General features: G+C 52.1%; 1 protein-coding gene across 2 annotated transcripts in view; it reads left to right on the top strand.

The window, feature by feature from the left end:
• Elfn1 (extracellular leucine-rich repeat and fibronectin type III domain containing 1) overlaps positions 1-19,575 on the top strand; it is a 55,374-nt gene that overhangs the window by 3,744 nt on the left and 32,055 nt on the right. The window contains exon 1 of one of the 2 annotated variants that reach the window (XM_005397815.2): positions 99-151. The exons of the other annotated variant lie outside the window; for it this stretch is intronic. The gene's annotated coding sequence lies outside the window, so the exon portion shown is untranslated. Of the gene's footprint in view, positions 1-98; positions 152-19,575 lie in introns of those variants that run through there. 2 annotated transcript variants of the gene reach the window in all.

Raw genomic sequence — 19,575 nt, forward strand, 5'->3', positions numbered from 1 at the left:
ACCCCCCCTCCGGCCGCGCGGCGAGGGGCGGGGCGCGCGCGCAGATCGATGGGCGAAGCTGGGGAGGAATTTCAATCCTCGGAGCGAAGTTAGAGCTGGGAGGACGGCGGCGGCAGCGGGCGCAGCGCCGGAACGGCGTCCGGCCAGGCAGGTAAGCGTGGAGCCCGCGTCTGAGCGCGGCCGGGCGCCTAGCCAGGAAGCGTGAGACCTTGGCCACTCCGGGGCAGCGCGGAAGGCCTCGCCACTTCGCGCCCCTGCGCGTCCTCGCGTGCTCTGCGTGCGCCCCCGGCCCGCGTGCGCCCCGGGCCCAGCGCGCGTTCCCAGCGCAGCGGGCAAAGTTGGAGGAACTTGGTGACGGCGACCGAGTAGAGCAGGCACTGGCAAAGCCGTCTGGGCCGGGGTCCCGAGATCGCAGCCCGCACAATCCCTCCCTCGGTGGAGCTGCCTTTTCCCCAGTTCCTCTCCTCCTCGTCCCTCTTTCGCTGCCTGCGCCCGCAAGGTCCCGATCGCCAGGGCAACTGCTCCCAGCCTTCGACCCTCCATAGCAGTCCCTGCCATCCCCTCGACCTCGATGCTGCCCCCACCTCTTCGCCGAGTCTCTGACTCGCATCTTGCCCACATCGCCCTCCCTGCCCACTCAGCCTCCCTTGCCACGGTGACAGCCTTCTCACTAGCACCCAGGCACCGGAACAGTCCAGCCACACTTGGGAGGGGCCACATTCCTCGGTGTAGACCAGTGGGTCAAGCCTTTGGTATGGGAGAGGGGACTTTGCTCCCAACTTGGCGGATACCCCCACCTTGGACCTGTCCTCCAGGTCATCTCTCTGGGATTAGGGGAGGCTCCCGAGTCTCCTTCCCCAGGCTGCCTCTGAAGACAAGGGTCTCCATTCAGTCCTGCTTGCAGCTCAGGGTGGTACCCTGGAGCTCTGTCTGCAGACCCCCACCCTGCAAGGAACTGACAGCCTCTTAAGATCAGGCTTTTCTGGGCATCCACGCTGTGACCTTGGGGCAGGTGACCTTCCAGAGCCTCAGTTTCCACATCTGTAAAATGGGAATATGGTGGTAATGACTTTTGAGATGTTGAGGTTTAGTATAGAGGACCCAGGAGGGCTTTCCTTCGGGCTAGGGGCCCGTCCAGGTGTGCACCTCCCAGCTAAGCCTCAGATGAGAGTGTCTTGATTTCCAGATCCAGAGTGGAGCCACAGGCAGTGTCCGTCTCTCACTCCCTGTACTGGGTAAGAGCTGTGTGGAAAGTGTTCCTAGGACTTCTGGGTGGGTGCACTGCCAGGAGGAGATATAGAAGGTGAACCTCCCTGTTCTGTCTTCTTCAGGGGCCACCTCCTAGAGATGCCCCCAGCTTCCAAAGAGGTTCCCCGTCCCTACTCTGCTCTAGGAGGAAGCAAATCCAATGGGGCTGTGTCACATTAAAGCCAGGGATAACTTCATCTTTTCTACCTAGCCAGTCCCCTGGCCTTCTCTGCTTGGGTCCTTGCTGTTGTCACCTTTAAAATGAACAGGGACGGAGGAGATTGACGCGTAAGTCCCGGGTATACGTCCTGCTCCATCAAACTCCAGGGGACCCAGTGCTCTAGAGGGACCCTCTTCACTCTCTGAATTTGAGAACGCTTGGATCCAGGCCAGGACCCTGGCATTGTGGTCTGTTGTGGCAAGGGAGGTCTGAGCTCCCCTGCAGGTGGAAGACCTTGGGGTCTTGGGGTGGGACCACTCAGGAAGGGTGGCAGCTACACCTGCTTCCTGTCCCTGTCAGTCCGTTTGCAGCCCCCGCTGTGGCGGCAGGCCGGCTGTGTGTGTCATTCACGATGATACAGCAGCCCGGGCATAGGCAGTTCGTGACTCTGACAAAAGCTGGGATGGGCACTTTATCCAGAGCCACCCTCTGGGAATCTGACAGACTTGGCATGGGGGCAGGGTGTGGGGCTGCACCTAGGGCCCCTTCCCCACCCCATCCCACATGGGACTCTCTGGAAAGCACTGGGTTTTTCCAGGGGGCCCTGGAAGTGGATTGTCTACACCTGGCCGGGAGAGGCAGCGCTCCTGCCCACAAACAGGTGTTGGAGGTCCCCAGGAGGGCTCAGATTCAGATCCTGAGTCATTGGACCTAAATATCTAGACTCTAAATTTTGGACCCAAGCTCAAGAGAGAAAAATTAGGAGGACCAAAATTATGAGAGTTTGGGATTACTGGGCTATAATGGGAGCTTCGACCTGGGCCCCACTCTCTCACATACACACAGACACACACGAACACACGCATGCACACACACATACACACATATACCAGCTGTAGATTTCAGGGGAGTTTTCGAAACCTTTCCTCCATCGCCTGGAGCTCAGCCCCCAGGATACAGTTCCTTTTCCCTGAGGAACTCAGTCTGCTCTTAAGAGGGGATTCTGTTTCTGAGTAGCCAGACTCTTGGTTACTGTAGCATTGGGAGCACTTTATGAGCAGAGGTTCATAGACTGGTGCTCATATTTCTCCGAAGAAACAGCAGGCAGCCCCTGTAGGTGCCCGGGTGGGTGGCGTATAAATATGTACAGAGGGAGGGCAGCGGGATGAGAAATGCCAGTGTGTGACAGGCAGGAGATGGATCTCCAGGCTCCAGGTGACGGGGCCATAAATTTCCGGGCGTGAACCTGGAACGGATGGTGGCGTAGCAGCGGACATCGGATACATTTGTCATCTCCCCACTCTCATTGCCCTTCCCCTTTTGTTTTCTGTCGTGGATTCCATTTCTTCCAACAGAGCTTCGGGTGTCGACTGGCCCTGGGTTGGTTTTCCTTGGGGGGGGGGCGATTTTGGAGTCACTGCTGGGGACTTGGGTGTCATCCATCTCAAGTACAGAGGGGAACACTGAGGCCCAGTGTGAGGCCAGACACTGTCAGGATCGCACAGTGAGCAGGGGAAGAGAGTGGCAGAGCGGTGGTGTCCAGCTATGTCCTGCCGTGTTTGAGCAGGGCAGGGCAGGGCAGGGCAGGGGCCCCCTCCACTGTCCTTTGTGCTCCATGCTGGCCATTAGCCCCAGAGGTGAGCAGGGCTGGGATGGCCGCTGTGGCTGGGTAACATCTGTCTGCCGTTCTGCATGGGCACCCAGCTCCACAGACCCCACCCCTGTCCCCAGACAAGCTCTCATCAGCTTCCCAGGAGGGGAGGGCAGGGCAGGAGTCTGGGGCTCCCTGCCCCAGAGCTGGCAGACTGACGCTTCTGGTCCAGAGACAGGGACAGTACAGACACAGGTACAGATGCTGCCTTCCCACGGAGAGCAGCTGTCAGCCCGTGTTCCACACGGGTCCGGTGTTACCGGCAATCCCAGAGCAAAGGAGAAGCAGAGCTGCTGCTTGATCACAGACCTCCTGGGGGTCAGGACCAGGCCATGTCCCCTCCCTTGGGGCTGTTCCAGGAGAGCTGAAGCCTGTGTTGGCCTGAAAGCATTCTTACGCACAATGCAGGACAGGCTGTGCTCGGGCTCCCTGCTCTCTCTGTGCCCTGAGGGATGAGCAGCAGCTGGTGGGGAAACTGAGTCCAGGAAGCCTTGCCCTTGCCCACTCAGCCAGGACTCCAGGGGCTGGCTGTTCTGTGGTGGGGACCCCAGTGTCTTAGCGGGTTGGCCTCTTTTCTTGCCCCAACAGTGAGCCTCCATCCTCACGATGCACGGCCTGGCCCTCCTCAGGGTCCCCTGCCCTGTGGGCCAGTCCCACACTCCTCTGCACCAGGCCCAGGGCTTGCACAGGAGGACTCTGGCTGCCCACAGGGATGGCTGGGGTGGGGTGGCCAACAGCTGGGCAGGAGGACTTGGGCTTGACCATGGTGTGACCGGCTTAGGGGGATGTGCAACTGCAGGGGGAGGTGGGCGGAAGTGACTGGCTCTGGCCTCTCCTCCTATGAGGCCCTCAGCACCCGGACACAAGGCTGAGTTCAGAGGGATGGGCGGAGAGGCACAGCCCAGCCCAGCAGCTCCCAACCGTGGTGTTGACAGACTATGAGGCAACCTCTCCATTTGACAGATGGGGAAATTGAGGCCCCGGAGGACAGTGATGCAAGCCATCCTTGGGCAGGCAGGTCAGCCCCATCTCAGGCCATAACTACCCTGGGCTCCTGTTCTTTCTCTAGCCTTAGAGAGGGCCAGGGTCTACTCAGACCCCTACACAGAGTATGTGGACCCCGCTGTCCCCTGGCCCACAGCGGTCACCGCAGCCCACAAGCACATCGCTCTGCCCTCCAGCTCCTTCAGCGGTGCTTCCGTACAAGGGCTGTCGGGGCTAAGCATCTGTGGAGCACTCACTGAGTGGAGAGCTTCCCATTAGCCAAAGAGTCGCAGTCGGCACGCCAGAAGACTGGGCTGCCACCCCCATGTGTGCACACCCTGCCAGCATCGCCCCTGCCTGTGGAAGTGGTGGGGTCCAGTCAGAATCCCGCCTGGGACTGGCACCAGACTTAACTGACAGCCGGAGGCTCCCTCGTGTTTACCGCAGAGCTGAGGTTTATTTTCAGCGGGATCAAACTCTGCCGCCTCTTAATCACTAACTTCCTCTAGATTCATAAACACAGAGACGTACACAGGCAGCCACATGCCCCGCCCCGCACATGGGGACGGGGACAGCTCCTGGCTGGCCTTGGGGACTGAGGACTGTGTCTGGAAAGAGGACACGGCTGCCCCGACAGGGCTCTCCGGACCCTTCACAAGCGCACTGCGGAGAGGGGCTTGCCATGGGATTTGGCCAGCAGCATCCGTGTGCCTCACAGCTCTGTGCTGCTGGGGGTGCCCACGGCTCGGACGCCCCGCCAGGCCCTGAGCAGCTGTGCTTCCCAGGAAGCCAAGGCCCGGGCCCCATGGGATGTCACGAGCCTGCACCGTGGCCAGACAGACCCTGCACTGGGGCTTCTGCCTGGGGTGGGTAGGCACAGCTGCCTAGAAGGCTCGCTGGGCACATTCGGAGCAGCCAGCCTGGCTCCTGACCATCTCACTTGAGACTGGCATTTGCTGGTGCCTGTCCTCTGCCAGCGTACGTTGATGGCAGTGTTATTTCATCCTGCCCCCACCCCTGGGGGAACTGTAGCCCTCAGAAACCTCTAACCCCTCGTATGCTGTGGCTCTGGGAGTGGGGGTCCCCTCCCTCCTGGCCCCCTAGTTCCCACATGGGGAGCCTGAGCTGGCTCCCCACACAGCAGAGGCGCCTCACGTCCGAGAGCTCTGCAAAGCTCTGGGAGGCTCAGTGATTGCCTCTTGCCGGCCGTGCAGCCTGGAGCAGGTTCCTTTCCGCACTGTGCCTTGGTGCTTCTGTTTGTCCGGTGGTCTAAGGCAGCAGCCACTCCCGGGGTGCTGTGGTTCTGGGAGGCTGCCCTGGGCAGGGAGGCTTGGATTATGGAACTTCAGATGTCAGGTGTGGCTGGGATGGGTCCCTTCTCCCCGGCCTTGGCCTCCCCTTTGCAAGGTGGAGTGGATGGACAACTACAGGGCACCTAAGTTGTCAGCACAAGCTCTAGAAAAGGCAGAGGTGCGTGCAGAATCCCCAGCATTTTTTATTTTGCCCAGTGAAACACGCAGACCTGCATCCCTGGCATCTGAGGTGGCCCCTTGCATGGGGGAAAGAGACTGCTGAGATAGGAGGAGCGAGGAGGGCAAGGTGTGTGGCAAGGCACAGGGTTTAGAGGTCAGACGGGGGCGGTGTGTGTGCAAGGCCCAGGCTGCCTGGGGTCTGAGTTTGTAGGGAGAGTTGGATCTTATTCCGATTCCCTAGCGACACTTCGGGTAGTTTGCGGTAGCTGAGAGGTGGGGCTGACATGTTTTTGAAAGATCCCTGTGGTCACAAGTGAAGAGAGGATTTTTAGGGGCTGGAGTACAAAGGAGACTTTGCTGATGTCTGCGGGGGGGGGGGGGGGGGGGGGCGGATAGCCTGAACATGAATGAGGATGCTGATGATGGAGATAGACGTGAGACTTCTACTCTGACACTGTTAAAACATCGGAGATACGTTCCCTTGGAGAGCGAAACCCATCTTCCCACTTACATCCATTAGGAAATGAGGGATGTAGTCCAGGAAGGGTAGGAGCGCATACCGCAGATCCTGTGTTCCCTTTGACATCACTAACACTCTGGAGATAGTGTTCGGGGAGCTGAGCTCCTCAGGGGTCCCTGCTGTGTGAGTGAAAGTGGCCCTGGAGCTCCCCCGCCCCTTTCTGTCATCCTGGCTCCCTCTGGGAGACACGGCTCTCAGATCTTAGTTGTGAGTGAGTGTGAGGATAGAGTGGTGCCTGTGGATACAGGGCTTCCACACGCATGTATTTGTGTGTGTGTGTGTGTGTGTGTGGCACACCCTCCCTGGTGCACTGTCCTCTCCTGCCACACAGAGACCCGAGCAAGTGGCACATTCGGGGCATGAATTACCGTGATGGATGTGAGATCCATTCAGTTCGAAGGCTCAGGTTTGGTAAGATGAATTTTTTGGTCTGCTTTTTGATTTTTTTTTTTCTTCAAATCCAGCGGGTGGAGGTTAGAAGATAAAGGTGTACGTGGTGCTAAGCACCTGTTGGGTGTGGGCGCGGCCGGCTGCTCTGTCCAGGGGTCTGCGAGGGGACTGCTGCCTGACAGGTGTCTGGGCTTGTTTTGGTCCCTCCGTATGGTGTCCCCACAGAGCACGAACATGCTGGATCTGAAGGATGTGCTTCGCCAGAGACAGCACTTTAGAAAAACGCCTCAGCAGAAATCCAGGGTGGCTGTCCAGCCTAATCCATGCAAGTCAGGATCAAATGGGAGACAGCTGGAAGTAGCTTTTGGTGCCCACAGCTGCCCCCAACAGGAAGATATGCCTGTCACCCTTGTGCACGTGGACAGATCAGGCACACCTGCAAGCACATGTCACCGCCACATCCTGGGGCATGGCGGGAGGCCCAGATAGGACCCTTGGCTCTGTCCCCAACACTACCCAGCACACCTGAACCTCGGGCCACAGGGGCAGGTGCCTTGTACCCATTTCTCAGAGGAGACTGAAGCATAGGCCGGTGACTTGGGCAGGGCCATGCTCACATGTGCCAGGACCCATCTCTGGCTCTCTCTGCACCTGCCCTCGTTTCACAGATGAAAGAACTGAGCTGCAGAGGGGGGAGCAATGACCAAATGGTGACCAGGTAGCCCACTAGGACAAACAAGTTGCCTGGGCCCCTGGGTCACAGAAGCATGTCCACTCTGTGCAGAGGCCAGGGAGTGTCACTTGGCTGGAGGAGGGTGGCTAGGGTGTAGGGTCCTGGCTGCCTGGGGTAGGGCCCCCAGCCCCTCAACCCCACCCCATGCTGTCCACTCTGGGGTCTGTGTGCCCGGAGCGGGGCTGCTGTCCAGGAGCTGCTGGAAGTGCAGCTGCCTTCCTGAGCCTCCTCCCTGCCTCACCCCGCCAGCATCCTTGGTCTCCCTACCCACTGGGGCTTGTCCTGCCCTCTCCCGCGTGGCCTCTTGGCCCTGTGTGGGCCCCACGGTGTCTCTTCATGCTTGTCTTTGTGATTTTCCAATGGAGGGCTGAGAGAATCAGTATTATAGGGAGCAAGTAGCATAGTTTAAATTAAAAGTAAGGGCGAGTGGGGGAAGCTAATGGTTACCCCACGGACACAGCAGGTAGGAGCCACCTTGGTGTGGGCAGAGGGTGATCCAGGACCCAGGCTTCACCTCAGTGTCCGACCACCTTCCCTGAGCTCTGTGGAGCTGTGCATCCTGCTTAGCATTAGGGATGATGTCCCTCTTAGGGGGACACTGGCATCTGCTAGCCCTAACCCTCCTTCCCCATCCTGACACCATTGCTCACCCAGATGGCAAGCAGACTAGGGGTGACCACAGCCAAACTTGGCTACATCACCTGCCCCACCTGCAGGGGCCTCCAACTCCTCCCCTGGCTAGGCGCCTGGTTCCTGTAGTGGTGGCTGGGGGACAGGAAGTTCACAGGGAGATTCCCATAGGAGAGGAATTGTTGAGGCTGAGAGCTGAGATGGGAGGAGAAACTGAGGCCAAGCTGGTCACCATCCCCCAGGAGCACCTGTGGAGGAGGCAGAAGGCTCTACTAGGCCATATCAAGAAGCGCTGGCACGGTGTAGCAACCGTGGTCACCTACTGTGCTCAGAACGAAGGCCTTCACTCTCCACGCTGACCGTCCTGTGGCCTGGCTCTCTCTGGCTGTCCCCAAGCTGGTGCCAGGTCCCCCTCAGCGTGGTGGCCCTCCCAGTGTCCTCCTGATGTGGTCCTCTGGTCACAGGACTTGCTGGCCAGGACGTGGTTCTCACTCACTCGCCGCAGTCACTCCTGTGCTCCAAGCCTGGGCTCCGTGCTTTGTGACAGCAAAGCTGACATCATCCTTTGAGTGCCTTGTCTTGCCTGGTTGCCAGCAGGTCCCCTCCACTCCAGAATAGGTTTGAGAAAGCACCCCAAGGTCACAGGTCCTCTTGCTAGGAAGGAAGCCCTCGTGTGATAAGAGGGCCTTGGTGACCTGTGACCTGTGACCTGCAGACAGTCCTCGCTGGGGCACTTGAGAGGACGGCAGCTCTGCTGGAGGTGGAGGCCCAAGGACTCCAAGCTCACCCCTTTCCTTCTTAGGCAGCTATGCCAAGGTGTGATCCGGGTACTAGGCAGGCAGGCATGTGCACACCTGTTGTGCATTTGCACACCCATTGTAAGTGAACAGTTCAGCAGGATTGGCACATTTATGGGATTGCACAGCCAGGGCTCCAAGCCAGCTTCAGAACCTTTCCATCTGTCCAGAAGTCTCCCTCATGGTGTGGCCATCAGTACCCCTGGCCTTGGCCTTGCTCTGCTCCTGGCCTCTGCAGCGGTTCCCGCCTGGCCATTTCACTTCAGTGAATCACACAGCATGCGGTCTTTGTCTATGGTAGTGTGTCTCTGGATTCTGTTCATGTTGTAGCAAGTGTCTGTGGCATGTTCATTTTTATTGCTGTGTAGTATTCCTTATAACGTGATACTGAGTTTTATTTATTCATACATGCATTGATGGGCATTTGAATCATTTCCAGTTTGGAGCCATCATGAATCATGCAGTGACATTAGCGTACAAGCCTTTGTGTGGCCACTGCTGTTTTTCTCTGGGGTCAGTTCTTTGGACTGGAGTTGCTGAGTCATCTGGTAGGTTCATATTTAAATTCTTGACCAACCGCCAAGTTGCTAGGCTTCCACATTGGCTGGACCGTTTTACATTCCCTTCAGCAATCCTTTCTCAGTGTCGTAGGACATGTTATTGCAAATAACCAAGCCAGTGTGTAATGGTGTCTTGTGATTTTTGTTTCTTGTTTTTGCAGTACTGGGGGAATGAGCTGAGGAAGCACTGAGCTACAACCCCAGCCCTTTTTATAGGTTTTTTATTTTGAAATAGGGTCCAGCTGAGGTGCTCGGGCTGGCCTCTAACTTGGAATCCTCCTGCATCAGTCTCCCAAGTAGTTGGGATCACAGGTATGTGCCACTGTGCTTGGTTCTCATGGTGGTTTTTCTTTGTTTTTCCCAATAACTAGTGGGGCTGAACGACTTTTCATGTGTTCAGTTGGCATTCATATTTCTTTGCTAAAATATCTACTTGAATCTTTTGCTCATCTTTAATGGGTTTGTCTCATTACCGAGTTTAAAAATTATTCAAATTGGCTGGGTGTGCTGACACACGCCTATAATCCCAGCAATCAGGATGCTGAGGCAGGAGAATTACCGAGAATTTGAGGCCAGCCTGGGTTGCATAGCAAGACCCTGTCTCAAAAAAAAAAGTACTCAAAATGATTGTGAGCTCTGTATAAATTCTAGACATAAGTCCTTTATCAGAAATATGATTTATAAATATTTTATCCCAATCTGTGTCTTATCTTTCATTTTCTTAATGGTATCTCTGTGGAGCACAAACGTTTTTACTTATAATAAGCTCAATCTACCGAGTTTTTTTATAGATCATGTTTTTTCTTTCTTTGCCTAATCCAAGGTCATAAAATTCTTCTGTTTTCTTTCAGGAGCCTTGTAGTTTTAGCTCTTACATTAACTGAGACCATTTCCAAGGTTCAGAGTTCATTTTTCTGTATACATTTTTTGAAAATAACTATCTTTCTGCATTAAATTTTCCTGGGACCATAAAGGTAAGAGTTTATTTCTGGACTCTCATTTCTATTTCTCCATGTCAATCACTAATCTTGTGCTACTAGATTAGTGTAGATTAGTGTAGTTTGGTGTAAATTTTGAAATTAGGCAGTATAAGTCCTTCAAATTTGTTTTACTTTTCAAAATTGTTTTGGCTTTTGTAAGTCCTTGGTAGTTCATATAAATGTTAGGATCTGTTTGTCAGTTTCTACAAAAATACCTATGGGGACTTTCATGGGGTTGTGTTTAATTTATAAATCAATCTTGGAATTTTAAATTTTGTAATCAGTGAATGTGGAATGTCTTTCCATTTATTTAGAACTTCTTTAATTTCTCTTAGCAATTTGTCATTTTGCATATACAAGTCTTGCTAACTGAATGTCTTTAGTGAAATTTATTTCTAAATATTTTAGGTTTTTCTCGTGCTACTGCAAACAGAATTATCTTCTTAATGTCATTTTCAGATTGTTTGTTGCCAGCACATGGGAATAAAACTGAGTTTTATATGTTGATACTCTTGTTGTATGACCTTATTAAATTCAATTATTAATTAGCTAGTTCTAGTAGACTTTTTAGGATGCCTTAAGCTTTTCTACATACAGAATCACATCATGTGCAGATAAGGAGGGTTTATGTCTGCTTTTCAAATCAGATGTGTTTCTCTTTATTGCACTGGCTGAGATCTCTGGAACAACTGCTTCATTCCTGATCTTTCACTAAGGATGACATCAGCTCTTGGTTTCCATCTCTGTCAGGTTAAGGAGTTCCCCTCTGTTGCTAGTTTGTTATGAGTTTTTCTACAAATGAGAGTTGGGTTTTGTTAATTACTTTTTCTGCATGTACCAAGCTACTGTGTCCCTTTTTCTGTTAGGGTGGTGTATTACGCTGGTTGATTTTCAGATACCAAACCAACCTTGCATTCCTCGGAGAAATTCCACCCATATAATCTTTTGTGTACATTGCTGGCTTTGGGTTGCTAACATTTTGTGAAGGATTTTGGTATTGGTGTTTAGGAAACAGACAGGTCAGTTGTTTCTTGAGATATCTTTGTCTGGTTTTGATAGCAGAGTAAGCACTGGTGGTTAGAGATCTAGAGTGGCACCCCTAGAGCATCATGTGTTCATAGGTGGGGCTTTAGGAAGGTAACTGGGTTATGGGGGAGCCCTAGCTGACTTGCTGTTAGCAGGTGGGTCTGGTCAGAAGAGGTGGGCAACTGGGGACGTGACCTGGAAGTGTGTTTCTCCCTCCCTGGCTCCTCCCTTCTCTCTCTGCTTCCTGACTTACCATGATGTGAGCAGCTTTTTCTGCCAGACCCTTCCACCATGTCCTTTCTGCCTTGGAATCAGCTCATTAGGGACCGAATCCTCTAAAACCCATGAGCCAAAGTAAACCTCTCCCCCTTTAGTTACTGGATGTTAAGTATTTTGTCCCAAACATTAGCAGGTGACTAAGACACTATTCATAGACTACGTAGCCATCTCTCCCCTTCTCATTTTTTGAAAGATTCTGAAGGTTTGATATTATCTTTTATATATTTGATACAATTTACTAGCGAAGTCGGTTGAGCCTGGACTTTTCTTTGTGGGAAGGTTTTAAATTAATTGGCCTTTTCCCTGTCTGATTTTAAGTCTATTCAGATTTTCTGTTCGCTATTAAATCAGTGTTGATAACTTGTATCTTTCTAGTCTATTCTGTCAAATTGTCTCCTCTGTTGTCAGAAAGGTGTTGGTAACATCCCTTTGCATTCTGTGCATTCGGGAAGAATGTATGACCTTCCAGAATGTTCTGCAGATGTCAGTCAGGTTGGTGACGCTGTTGTCCACATCTCTGGTACTCAACACCTGTTTTCATTCTGGTGGTTCTGTCTGTTACTAAGAGTAAATGATGGAAATCACCAGCTAATATTGTTGAATAGTCTGTTTAGCCCTTCAGTTCTTTTCATTTTTGCTTCATATGTTTTGGGATATATTCACTTATATTGTTACATACTTCTGAGGTATAGACATGTTTATCACTGTGATCTAATGCTTTTTTTTTTTTTTTTTGGTACCAGGAATCAAACTCACGACCTTGTACTTGTCAGGCAGGTGCTTTGCCGTTGAGCTATATCCCCAGCCCTATCACTATGAAATGTCTCTTCTTGTCTTTGATAATATTTTGTGTCTCTGCCCGCCCCCGCCTGTACTGGGGATTGAACCCAGGGCCTTCCCACTGAGCCACCTCTCCAGCCCTTTTTTATTTTGAGATGGAGTCTCACTAAGTCACTAAATTGCTCAGGCTGGGCTTGAAGTTGCAATCCTTTTGCCTTAGCCTCCCAGAGGGCTAGGATTTCAGGATGCACCACTGTCTCAGGTATTTCTTGGCTTTAAGGTTATTCTATATGACATTAATTATGGTGAATGGGTGTGTGTTTTACTGGGAATGGAACCCAGGGCCTTGTGCATGCTAAGCAAGCTATCACTAAGCTACACCCCAGACCTAATTTTACTTTTCAGTGTATCTGTACATTTGAATTAAAATCCATCTCTTTTTAGATGGCATATATTTGTTCCTTTAATGTAGTCTTGACAATTTCTGTCTTTAGTTGTTTGTATTTGTCTTAGTTGTTTTTGCTGTCTTGGGTGCTTCTCCCCTTTGCATCTCCTTTGCTGCTTTTTTCTGGTGTTAGGTTCATATTTCTGGCACACCATTTTAATTCTGTTGGGCCCTGTTAGTGCATTTTCCATTTGTTACTACCTCCCTCAACTCTGAATTTTCCACCTTTAAAATAATGCCTGCTCCTTCATTGAAGTTCTACGTTTTTACTCATTATTCTGATACTCTCCTTTTATTCTTTAAACAGGACTTTATTTCTTTGAGCATATTTATATTAGCTGCTTTGAAGTCTTTGCTGTATCCAGCACCAGGACGCTCAGTGACAGTCTCGGTCGACTGATTTTTTTTTTTTTTGTCAGTAAGAGTGGCCTTTTCTGTTTCTTTGTCTGTTACAGTTTTGCATTGAAAACGGACAGTTCACACAAGACAGTCCAGTGGCTCTGGATTCTGCTTCTTGTCCCTAAGACCCACTACTATTGCTGGTTTTCTTGTTTGCTTGCTGGTTTAGTAACTTATCTGGACTAAAGCTGTGAAATCCACTTTTTCCTGATAGGTGACCACTGACATCTCTCTGTTAGGTGCTTCTGCTTCTTGTGCATTTTTTCCTGCGTGTTGTTTTTTAATTCCAGCTTTTACTCCATCCCCGACTCTGACCCTGGTACTGGAGCTTGAACCCAGGGCCTTGTGTATGTGAAGCAAGCACTCTATCCCCGAGCTGCATCCCCAGATCTTTTTATTTTATTTTATGGGACAGGGTCTTGCTAAATTTCCCATCATGGCCTTGAACTTGGGCTCCTTCCTGCCTCAGCTTTCTAAGTAGCTGGGACCACAGCACTCAATCTTGCTTTTAGTTTTAACCTTGGCTTCCTAGGGGCCTCCTCTGCGTCTGCAGAACACTGTTGTCAGCCCGTGGCTTGTTGGATGTTGTGTACAAACACCTTGAGAAGCCAGGTGTGTATGTGGGTATAGCGCAGCCCTGGGCAGCCAGGCTTTGAGCTGCCTCTGGGCCTTCATCTCCCACCAGGCCCTTGTGCTCTCCTGGACTGGGGATGTCCGAGCTGCTTGGTCTCTGATCTCCTGTGTGCTCCTCTGCCCATTCTTGGTAAGTAGAGAGCTTATCAGGCCTCTCCGCAATTGTCACATTTCTTGTATTTCTGTCAGATTTCCGACGGGTCTCCGGGTCCATCTCTGCCCCAGCGAGGCTCCCAATTTCAGCCTAGCAGAATCCCTGGCGTCCCTGTTCACCTGCCACGGCGCAGTGGCTTATTACTGGCAGTCCTGCTGCAGAGCGTGAGTTTTGTGCCTGTTGTCCAAATTGAATCAAACCCTAGTGGCAAAGCTTCTGGTGCCCGTGGCTGGCTGGGCCGGCCCTGTTTATGTGAGCATGGCTGCTGAGCTGTTCAAGGAGAGGGGACCCAGGCCAGAGCAGCACAGACCCCTGCACCCCCAGCGCTCAGCAGCTTTGCATGAATAGCTATTTGGTCAGTTTCTAGGATACTGAAATGGTTATTTTTGAGAAGTTAAGCTAGTTTTACAGCTGGTTTTTTGTTTTGTTTTGTTTTGTGTTATTTTTTTACAGGGGATTTAGTGGTCTTTGGTTACGCTATTGCTGGAGGCCTCCCTCTGTAGGCGCACCTCATATTCAAAACGAGAAAATTTTAAAAAGCTACATATGCAGCTACTTAAGCATCACATAGTGAAATACATATAAGAACCAATAAGCAAGTAAAACATGACCCGAATCTCAAGAGTCCTCCATCCTGTTCCTCTGGCTCGTGCCCCATTCTCCTCCTGAAGGAGAATCACTCTCTGCAGGTTGGTAATTCTGTGGGCCCGTGTTTCCTGCTTTAGGATTCATGTGAGTGGAACTACAGTGCGTGCTGAGCCAGTAGAACATTACATATGCAAGATCTGTATGTGTTAGTGTTGTCCATTTTCAGTGCTGTATGCTACTCCATTTACCTGTACTCCTGTTGATGGGCACTTGAATCATTTCCAGCGCTCAGGGACTGTGAATAGTACTGCTGTGCATGCTCCTGTATCTCTCTGTGGTGGACATGTGCCCTTGCTTCTGTTGGATGAAGACCCAGCAGGCATTATAGGTCATACATAAGGTTATAGTTTTCTGAGAGCTTAGACACTCTCATGAGCTGCAAGAGAACATTTGGATTGTTCTCCATCTTTGCCAACACTTGATATTTTCAATCCTTCCTACTTCAGCCCTTCTAGCAAGCACTTTCTCATAAGTTTTATTTGGCCGTTTGGGTATCCTCTTTCCAAGGTGTGTGTTCAAATCTCTTACCCGTTGTTCTGCTGAGTTGTCTGTCTTATACATTTGCAGAAATTCCTTACCTATCTACACATTCCTCCTCTCTTGATTACATGCTTTGCAAGTACTGTCTCCCAGTCCATCCTTTGCCTTCTTAACTCTTCTAATCATGTTTTTAATGAAAAGGTGTTTTTATTTTAGCAGAATCTAAGCTATCCTTCATGACAAGGGCTTTTTGTTGTTAAATGATGGAAGAAACATTTTTTACTAAAAGTTCTTGAAGATGCTCTTTGATGTAATTTTCTAGCATCCTTACTGTTTTATACTTGACATGTGGGGCTTCAGTCTGCCTGGAATTAATTTTTATCTATGGTGTGAGGTAGGGATCAACTTTGATTTCTTCCTATCTATAGTGATTCAGTTTGTTGTAGACATTTTGTTGGAAAATGTGATCTGCTTTAAATGGCATTATTTATTTAAAATTAAACTTTTTGAGATAATGATAGAGTCCTATGCAGTTGTGAGAAATCCAGAGAGACCCCATGTACCCTTCATCCAGTTTCCCCCAGGATATAACCAGAGTACCAACAACAACCTGGTCCAGACACAGGATGGTCCTGTCACCCAGGGACCCCTCCTGCTGTCCTTTCATAGTCCTACCTCTCTGTCCCTCCACATCTCTGACTCCTAATTGACCACCACTAATCTGTTCAGCATTTCTGCAATTTTGTCATGTCAAATATATAAATGGACTCGTCCAATATGTAACTTCTGGGATTGGATTTGCTATCAGAGCAAAATTCCCTGAAGATTCATTCAAGTTGTGACATTTATCAATATTCCATTCTTTTTCCTCTTCCTGATAAGTGAGTGGCGACATCATTTTTAGCCCACAGGATAAATGCACGTGTGTGCACATTCATAAATGCATGTGTGCTTGCAAGGGTGATGTGGGGAAGAACAGGTTTCTAGCTCAGTCCCTGCAGCCATGAGTTGCTAAGGAACAGTGCATATGCTCTGAGTGTTTGATCCAGTCTGGGGATCACAAACTGACTCTGCTCCCCTGGGATCTGTCACAGGATCAGCTGGGCAGGTCTGGTCCCACTTTAACCAGGGGACTGAGGCCTGATGTGCCACAGGCCCTTGAGGAGTTGAAGAATCGGTGGCAAGAGCAAAGCATGTGCTGTCCCTTTATTTTAACTTGTTTTGTTGAATCCCCCCAACCACATTGCCCACTCACAGCCCCCCTGTGCCAGCACATTACAGGGCCATATCACCCTGGGGCAGAGCCAGTGGGGGCCTCTGGTCCCTTAGCTTTTGCTTGTTTCCATGAGGTCTAGGAACTCTTCCCCAGGTAGGCAGGGATCTGAGCTAAGACAATAACAGAGTGACCCTTGAGCCATCTGAAGACCTGACATTCTACAGAGTTCACTAGGTCAGGAGTTGGGGAACTGGGCTCTAGCCCTGGCACACTACCTTTTGCCATGTTTCATAAATGGATGGATGGATGGGTGGATGGTTGAATGGATGATTGCATGGATGCATGCATGAATGGATGGAGATGTAGACAGCTGAATGGGTGAATGAATAGTTGGAATTATGGGAGATTTAGAGTGAATGATGATGGGTGGATGGAGGATGGATGTAGATATTCCTACAGGATTGGAAAAAGACAATGTTAGTATGGACAAGGGCTTGGAAGCAAGGGAGGTGGAAGTCCTCTGGAGCAACAGACTGCTTAATGTCAATAAATGTCATAAGGAGATCTTGAAGCCCAGGGAAGTGGGTTGACTAAGCTCATAGGTCAGCAGTAGCAGAATTGGGTCTTGAACCCAGCTCTACTGAGTCCAGACCTGGCTTTCTCCTGCCACAGAAGAAAGGTGGATCTAACCAAGTCAAGCACCTACAGAGGGACAGGAGGCCAACAGGGGCCTTCCCAGTAACCCTTCCTGTGCAGTGGAAGCAGGGGTCTGGGATCTCCACACATGGCTAGCACTAACTGCTCTGCAGACTTGGGTGGTGTGCTCTGGGCCACAGACATTTATTGAGCACATACCACGTGCCTGGCCCTGTGCTACACCCTGAGGGATTCAGAGTTGGACAAGACCTGTGGGCTTCTACGTTGCGGGTCTTACAGGCCCTCCCTCGGTTTGTTCATCTGTAAAATGAATTGACACCTCTGAGGACCACCTTGGACTGGGATTCCCAGAAGCCTCCTGGGCTCAGTCTTGTTCACTGGTCCCTGTGCCCTCTCCAGTTCTGCATCCCACAAGTTGCTCACTGGGGCAGCTTTCCTGCGAGCATCTAGAGGGCGGTGAGAGAGGAGGGCGTGGTGGACATCTGCCTCCCAGAGGGGCTGTCCTGGCTCTGCAGCCTGGGTATTACAAGGCTGTGTCTAAAGGCCGGGCCACAGAGCCCGGGAAATGTTTAACTTTGAAAAATGGACCTTCACAGCTCATTAGGCGCCAGCAGTGCGGCCCGTCGCCTTGGGCGGCTCGGGGAAGAGAGACACCGGGCCATGAAATTGCCGAGGTAGTTAAAGGCCGATTCTGCATTCCTGTCCAGTGGTGTCTGCCTGCTGAGCCCAGCGGTACCAGCCACTGGGCTAAGCTGGTACATCATGCCCATGAACCCAGGGTAAGCAGTGTGGCCAGTGGACAGGGTATGCCAGGCATGAGGGACATTTCTGGTCTCCTGATCACGGGGACTTAAACACAAGTCATACCCTCTAGGCATCTGCCATGTACTGGCTCTGCGATCTCACACAAATTATTTCGTGACTCTGGGCCTCAGTTTTCCCACATGCACCGTGATCTGCATGCCAGGTGGCACTTCCATTCTTAAAAGTCGATGCTGATTATAAACTCACCCCGATGGGCAGCTGAGGGGCCCTGCAGCCTCCCCAGGGTATAGGAGCTTTGCTTAGGGAATGGAGCAGCACCCACTACCCTGTGCTGTGCCACCCGCGCCCGTCCCCATGCCTGGACAGCCCCATCCAGCCTGCCCCACCGGGCTGGGCTCCCAAAGTTCCAGGCAGCACCGTGAGGGGCTTCAGGGATGGGCCAGCTGCGGTGTGGGCTCCCTCTGCCCTGGGTGTCTGCTCATTGTCCATCCTGGGGCACCTTGGACCCCAAGTGGGGCGGATGGGATGAGGCCAGGAGGGGGCTAGGAGCATGGGAGGAGCGTGGAGTGGGGCTTCATCTTTGTAGAGCTAGGAAGAAAGGGCCAAGAGAAATCAGAGCTAATCATTAGAGGCGGCCGTGGCCACGGCGCTCTAAACACGGAAAATTGCATTACATTAGCCTCTGGTCTTCATCGTCTGTATTAGACGCAGAGTCATAAGTAGGCGGTGCAGGGGCCGGTGACCGCCCGCCTCTGCAGGTGGAAGCTGGAGGGCAGGGCCGGCCAGGAAGTTTTCTGATTCCTGGGCTCTCCCTCCCCTCAGCCCTCACTAGCTCTGGGACTTTCTGAGGACTCTGTGACCTTGGGCAAGTTACCTTCACTTTCTGAATTGGTTCCCTTAATTGGAAGCTAGAGAGGCTACTTAGTGCGGGCCCACCTAGCAAGCTGCGGGAATACAGCCAAAGCAGAAGCGGTTGGTGCACTTCTGGCTCCTTCCTGGTGCTGTGGCGAGTGGCAGGGGATGCCTGTGGGGCATCTCTGGGCCCACGCCCCCTCTGCTGCCTGCCTGGGCTCTTACTGACTTTCAGTTTTGCCAGCTTTACATGGGTATGGGCCAGTCTCTCCCCACCATCATGGCTGTGAGGTCCAGCCCCGACACGCTGGCCCACCCTTTCCCCTCCTTGGGGGGGTCAAGAACCAACTGCCTAGAAGCCTCCCAGGGGCCAGCAGCCAGGCTCGGGGGGCACTTGGCCTCTCCCTCCTCCCAACCTTCTTGGGTCCCAGTAGGTTCTGGGTGGTGGACACCCCAGGCCTGGAGAGGACTATGCTGGATGGCTTTGTTCAGAGTCCAGGACAGGCCGGGGTGAGAAGGAAATGAGGGCCAGCCAGCATGAGTGCGCCTGTTACCTGGATCTGGGCAGACGTGTGTGCATCCAAGGTGTGAGTCTGCACAGCCTCCTGTGTCCTGATGGTGTGTGTGTGTATGTGTGTGTGCATGCATGTGCTTTGTGTGCATGCAGCAGGGCCCCCTTCCTGGTGTGAGAACACGCACAGCTTATGTTTGCACACGCGTGTGGATGCCCCATGTGAGCATATGGAGGTGAGCATGGGCATGTGTGTGCATCCCGTGCGTCCACAGACAGCTGTGTGCACCCGCACACCCCCTCCTGCTCATCCCCATGGCAACCCCAGCAGTGTATCCCAGCAAGGTGTGGAGCAGGTATCTGGAGCCTCGGTGCCAGGGGCCACATATGTTGGCTCCCCAGAGCAATCGGCAGATTGGAACCTTGAGCAAGAGGCTGTAGGCTTGAGGGGGGCCTTGAGAGCCCCCACCTGGCTGTGCTCTGTGCGGGAGGAGCACACTTTTCTGGCCCAGCCATGTGCCGTGTTTGGTGTTCAACAGCTCTCGGAGCACACCAGCTGGGAGTTTGTGGCCTTCATCCTGCTGTCTGGGAAGGAAACTGAGGCT

Source organism: Chinchilla lanigera, unplaced genomic scaffold (genome assembly GCF_000276665.1).
Source record: "Chinchilla lanigera isolate Chin_1 unplaced genomic scaffold, ChiLan1.0 scaffold00059, whole genome shotgun sequence".
NCBI lineage: Eukaryota > Metazoa > Chordata > Mammalia > Rodentia > Chinchillidae > Chinchilla > Chinchilla lanigera.